The sequence below is a fragment of the Ahaetulla prasina genome, chromosome 6 (genome assembly GCF_028640845.1).
Source record: "Ahaetulla prasina isolate Xishuangbanna chromosome 6, ASM2864084v1, whole genome shotgun sequence".
Classification (NCBI taxonomy): domain Eukaryota; kingdom Metazoa; phylum Chordata; class Lepidosauria; order Squamata; family Colubridae; genus Ahaetulla; species Ahaetulla prasina.
Genome location: NC_080544.1, coordinates 62199353 through 62206021, shown reverse-complemented (window position 1 = coordinate 62206021; position 6669 = coordinate 62199353).

Here is a 6669-nt window from a genome sequence, read left to right as displayed (position 1 = left end):
TGCCTTCAGTTTTGCCCCATGAAGATGAAAATCTTAATATACTAAGGAAATATACACCAGGTTTAAGTGTCATCCTTCACTTTTTCTGGAAGTAACTCCAAGATTTCTGGCAGAGAACATCTTTTTCATTATTTTTGACTTGATCCCTTTATCGTAAAGATATCAAGAGCTGAATCCAGAACTTCCAGATCAACTTTATTTTTGAGCTATGATCCCTCTCACTGCTCTTGCCATAAATAGCACAGGTATGAGAGAGGACTAGAACAGGCCTGTGCAAGTCAGTTTCAAGACAGACCTAAGTGCTTTACTAAGGTGTTTCATTTTGCCCTACCTGCCATTGGCATCCCAGGAGAGGGGAAAATGCTGTAATCACATAAACCAGGGGTCTCCAACCTTGATAACTTTAAGACTTGTGGACTTCAACTCCCAGAGTTCCTAAGCTTTGCTGGATCTCTGGGAGTTGAAGTCTCTGGGAGTTGAAGTCCACAAGTCATAAAGTTGCCAAGGTTGGAGACCCCTGACATAAACCGTGGAACTTTCTATTCGCATCAAGCATCCTAAGGCAAATATATGTCATATTTGTATCACTGTGTTTCTATTTTGATGACACGTGGTTTGTTGCATATGCTTTTGTTAAAACTGCATTTGCAGCAGCTTCTTAGCTGACTGCTGGAAAGGCTGAAAAAGGCAGCCACAGCAATGCACAGCATGCTGCAGGAGTTTTCCCTCCCTTTAGAAACAAAAAGGCCATGCTGTTTTCTGAAGAAGCTGCTTAAGAGGGTAGCTGACAGCAGCAATTATTTCCCTGTGCCTTCCCTTCCAAATCAGACTGGGTGATGGAACTCGCTGCTCTGTTTGTACAACATGCTTAACCAGGTCTGTTAAAGCTTTAAATAACTGCATTTGCATATCATGTAAAAGCTGGCAAATTTTAACCCTTGTTAGGCTTCCTTGTGGCTTAAAATGTGTAAATCCAGCCACTTTGGGTAGTTTATATATTGTGCCAATGTATAAAACAAATACAATTTAAATGAGTTTCATGAGTGCAGCCAGAGTTGGTCATGTCACCCAGTAGGTTGAAAACAGCAGGCTTTTCCTCATTTTTCATCCCTTTGTGTATTTCTTGAGACTTCATATTTGCACATGCCATATAGAGAGGGAGGGGCAATCTCTTTCGCCGGGGCAATGAATAAAAATTAAAAGCAGCACCAGTTTGTTTACTATACACACCAGAGATTATCCATATTTTTTTTTAATTTGAATTTATATCCCGCCCTTCTCTGAAGACTCAGGGCGGCTTACATTGTGTAAGGCAATAGTCTCATCCTATTTGTATATTTTATATAAAGTCAACTTATTGCCCCCCCAACAATCTGGGTCCTCATTTTACCTACCTTATAAAAGATGTCATCTGCCAGGTTTCTTCCAATCTCAAGAGACCGCCCTGGCATTCTGCTTCAGGTTGAAGGGTTTCTCGTGTGTTTGACCTCCTCTGATTGCAGTGTTGGTGGCAGAGGAGAGTCACAGGGTTAGCATATAAACGTTCAACATTATCCAGAAATGCTTCATGGATAGATGGATATGAATACAGATGGACTCTTATGCAGCATTTCTGATTGAAAGTAAGAAACGGGCTTAAAGGTTTTCTTACCCCCAGCTTCTGTTAGGAAGAAAATGATTACTCTGGAGGGAGGAACTGTCATAATTTATGACAAAAAGGAGGGTGAAACTGCAGTCAAATCTGGCTAGTCTGCCTTTTCTTTTGCAGTCTTTTTGGCAGTAGATTGGGCCGCTGTTTGATTGGCAGTGTGAGAGGTAGCGTGGAAAGTGTTCTCTTCCATTAGAAACCACACACCATCTCAAAAGTAATATTGTAATTTTCAAGCACTTTTCACTAGTGTAAAGCACTTAGATTTATATACCGCTTCATAGTGGTTTACAGCCCTCTCTAAATGGTTTACAAATTCAGCAGATTAGAGGAATATATGCAGGAATTAAGAAAAAGTGGAGAGAATATAGGCTTTTTATAATTCTCAATCATAATTTAGAAAGCAGAATAACACCTTAAAAATAAGTGCAGGAAGTCCATAACCAATAAATGAAAGTCCTCCTTTATCTAGCACAATAAAACTGGAACTCGCTGCAATCAGATCTGGAATTGGCTGCTAATATATAATATATATCCAGTTCAAGGGGAACTGGATAATTCCCGGAGGATTGGGCTACTAATCCGAAATGCCATACAATCCCAGGCAGCACACTTTTAAACATCTTTTCTGAAACTGATGGCTGGGGAATTCTGGGAGTTGAAGTCCACACATCTTAAAGCTGACACGTTTGAGAAGCACTGCGTTAAAAGGCAGCGTTAGATATGAGCCCCCTTTTGGGCTTTTGGCTCTGGGGCTCTTTTGGCCCCATGGCGCCTCTCAGCCTCTGCCAATTTCCTCTTCCTCGCTTTCGTCGGCGCCCCACCCCACCTGCTCAAGCGGCCCACCCTCGGCCCCCTCACTTTTTCTCGCTGCTGCTGCTGCGGCGGCGAAACAAGGGGCTCCCACCCCTCGGTTCGGCCTCGAAGCCACTTCCGCCGTGTGACGCTTCAGCCCATCGCCCCCGCCGCTGGAACTCCCACCAGCCCTTAAATAAAAGCTTCCCTGGCGCGAGGTGCTGCACCTGAGACGGCTATATAAATATTGACGGGCTGAGAATAGCTCCCGCCTGAGCTGTTTTTAGCGCCGCCTGAACTGCTCCCCAGGCTTAACCGCAGGATACATCCCGAGCCCAGGGGCTGACACGTGCTCGCCCTGCGCCTGGCGCTCGGAAGGCGGAGGAGCGCCTGCTCCTCTCCGCATTGCCACGTCGGCCGGGCGAATGGCCCTGGGTCCAGGCCATGGCTTCAGGGCAGCCTCCCGCCCCCGCAGGCGGCAGCGGGGCAGAAAGGGCCGCGGGCCTGTCGAGGACCGCCAGAAGGACGGAGAGAGGCTAGAAAACCGCTGCCGGAGGAAAGGAAGAGCAGCTTCGCCCCTGTCGGCGTCTCCCGCCTGCCTGGAAGGACAAACCCCAGATCTCATTAATCTCTGGCTCGACGTTTCCGATCGGAGGACCGTCCAGGGGCGGTCCTTTCTCCCCTTAAAAGCCTGAGAGTTGTCGCTCTGCCAGTGAAAGACAGACGGCAAAATCACATTAAGCCGGAGGATCTCTGGATCCTCCCAATAGGTCCTCCATGCAAGCGCCCTAGCTTGTTTGGAGGTTCTAGCTGGGGAGCGCAGCCGAATCAACCCTGGCGATCAATGGGGTGACAGATGTCGCAGCCGGGTCGCCCATTTGACAAAAAGCGATGTGGGGAGGAAAGAGGCTCGTTTATACCCTGCCTGAAAAAATTAAGTGGACCAAGTCAGTGGGGTGGCAGAACTCCATAGGTTACTTGCACCCCCAAGATATTTCCTTTGCATGGGCATTGGTGCGGGCATGTTTGCTGCTCTCAGAGCAGCAAACCTGGCTCGTTTGGGGGTGGATGGGGAGGAAGCAAGATTTATTTTTGTTCGTAATTCCTCTTGACCAAATTAGAGACATTTTTCCCATTCTGTCCTACCTGTTAATGCTTGATTGATGCTAGTTCACTTCGTCTAAGAAATGAGAGAGAAGGTTGATAGGGATTGATTATTTATTTATGTGATTAATACCTTTATCCCTAGAATACTTCAAGACGTTAACAATAAAAAGTAAAACAGGAAAAGTGTTAAAAATCATTATTCAGGGTATCATTATAAAAAATCATTATAGAGGGAAGGGAACTGGTTGAAAAGGAGGGTCTTGATTATGGAAGATCTGAAGAGCTTTCTTGAAAGCAGACGTGGGAGGGGTCTCAACATAACTCCCAGGGAAGGCTTGGGCATAGCAATGTGGGGCATGATGAGTTTGCAGGTGGCTCCTTCATATTCTCAACTAGGACACCTGAGAGAAAGCAGAATGTCTTCTTTTTTTGGGAAAGAGGAGGGATTCAGTTCTGATAGTGAAACCAAGTTGCTGATCTGAGCCATATATTTGAAATCACCCTTTTATTTATGATATTTGGTGCAGGCCTGTTCTTGGTGACCATTTAGTCATAGCCAATATTGTTTTCGGGATGTGGTGGCTCAGTGGCTAAGACACTGAGCTTGTCAATCAGAAAGGTCGGCAGTTTGAATCCCTAGCGCTGCATAACGGGGTAAGCTCCTGTTACTTGCCCCAGCTTCTGCCAACCTAGCAGTTTGAAACCATGTAAAAATGCAAGTAGAAAAATAGGGACCACCTTTGGTGGGAAGGTAACGGTGTTCCATGTGCCTTTGGCATTTAGTCATGCCGGCCACATGACCGCGGAATTGTCTTCAGACAGTGCTGGCTCTTCAGTTTAGAAACGGAGATGAGCACCGCCCCCTAGAGTCGGGAACGACTAGCACATATGTGTGACGGGAACCTTTACCTTTAATATTGTTTTAGAACACATGACTAATATGTACAGTATGTTGATACCAGCTCTTAACATCAAGTCCATACATGATGTGAGTAAATTGATATCTAACTACCACCACACCATCTCTTTCCTTGGATGAAAAGCAGCTGTGGGGGAAACGAGTGATTTGGGGATAGGCTACAGATGAATTCCCACTCTCTTGCCACAATTCCCATCCAGGCCTTATCCCTGGGCTCTTGGCTCCAAGAAAGAAGAAAAGTAGAGCATGGTGAAAGTATCACAGTGATGGATGTTCCCCCAAACAAATAGCACAGGGGAGAGGAATTTTGAATAAGGCATCCACATGGGAAAAAAGATTAACCTCAGCCCTCTCCCCAGTTTCCTGCTGCTACACCATAATTCTTATTTCTAATCGGCTCCCCTCCCCAACCAAATATGTTTAGTTAAAGAACAAGGTGCTGTAAGATATGCCTAGATCTCCAAGACATGAAAAAGAACCTTCCACTTTTCCAGAAAAGGACGTCCTTTTAAGTTCAGTGAATACACCTGAACCGAGAAATTATTTCTGTCCCTACTTGTAGTTGATAGTCATTCCTTGACAGCAATCATTCTCACTCATCCCTACCACGTTGCCTTCATCTTGTTCCCTAGTCCACCAGTGGCAGGCTTACGTCCAGCTTCCTCCTCAATATGTGTTCTTTCTATTATAATTCTCCAGTTGCAACATGGAAGCAAAGGAAGATGAATAGTAGAATAAGTGATCAGAAAGAGCTGCTTATTCAGACTGATGAAGGTGCATCCCTTTTCTGCTGGTCAGAGTCTTCTGCCAATCACTCCCTGGACACAAAACATGAAGCCTACTTGATATGTTGCTGCTGCCCAAATAATATAACATGAAATGGTGTAACAAACAGGAAGAGTGACATGCTGCCCTCCCTCTTTCCCTCTTCTGCATTCACTTCTAGAACGCAAAGGAACAGTTACTATGTAAAAAAAGGAGAGAAGTGGGAGATAAATTTCAAATAAATGTGATATTCCCTTTCAACCACTGCCAGCAACCCAACTCCATTTGTGATACTTGGTTTGTTTTTTCGATTTTATGATGACAGAATGGAGCTAAGGAGGGAGCAGCAGATGATGCCGTCTGGCAAAATCCTGGTGCTGGACCCAGCCAATTTCTGCTGCAGGGCCCTGGGTGGCAGATGTTTTTCCTGTGTGATGGCATATTGAAAAGGAGGACGGCAAAGCTGGAGGAGTCAGCCATCACTCTTGCCTAGCCTGCATTGCATATGCATAATCAGGACAACATTTTTTGGAATACATTAGAGGCAGGATGGGGATCAGCAATGGGGTATAATTTTATGTTGGATTTATGCTAGAAACTCAAGAATGGATAGAAAGCAATTTAACTCAGCAGTGGGCATTCTAAGAGGAGAAAAAATGCTATATAAACCTGTCTTCTTGTAACATTGAATATAATATATTTTGGCATTTTTTTCTATCTCTGGAATTAATTGTACGCACAAGTAAACTAAAGTATTTATAATTTAGATTTTTTTAATATTCCCAAATAAACATCTTCCTTTATTTATATTATTCCCCTTGTTTATTAAAAAAATCTAACTTTGTGGACATACAATTAGGAAAAATATGGCCAAGACTTGAAAGACTATGGATCAAATCTAAAATTACTGTCAAAGCTCTCAATGATAGGACCAGTTAGTTTCACTTAGTCTAACTTGTCTCATAATTTTTTTGCAATAGAGAGAGAACTGAGCTTTGAATTTCTTGAATTACAAAGCAATGGATACTGTTTGCATTCCTCTATTTTTCCCCCCAAATTTAACTATAACTAAGTTACTGACTTAATTGCGCTAACTCAGCATAGGAATTCTGGGGACTGCAGTCCCATTTGAAAGATACCAATTTGGATAAGGTTGTGTTAAACAAATTTTATTTGGATAAATAAGTGATGAAGTGAAAGCAGTTACAGTACATTAAAGTGTCATTTTAAACTTGATTAATCTACTCTATTTTTTCCATGCTTCAAATCACACCTAGAGGTTGGGCCTTTGATTATAAGAAATGTGCTGGCTCAGTTCGATCAGGAGAGGGAACCATAATATTTACAAATCTCCATGCACTGGTTTGCCCTGGCAAATCTCTCCAGAGTTGACATTGTGTCCTGAAAACAAGTTGCCCTTCCAGGGTTCTTGGGA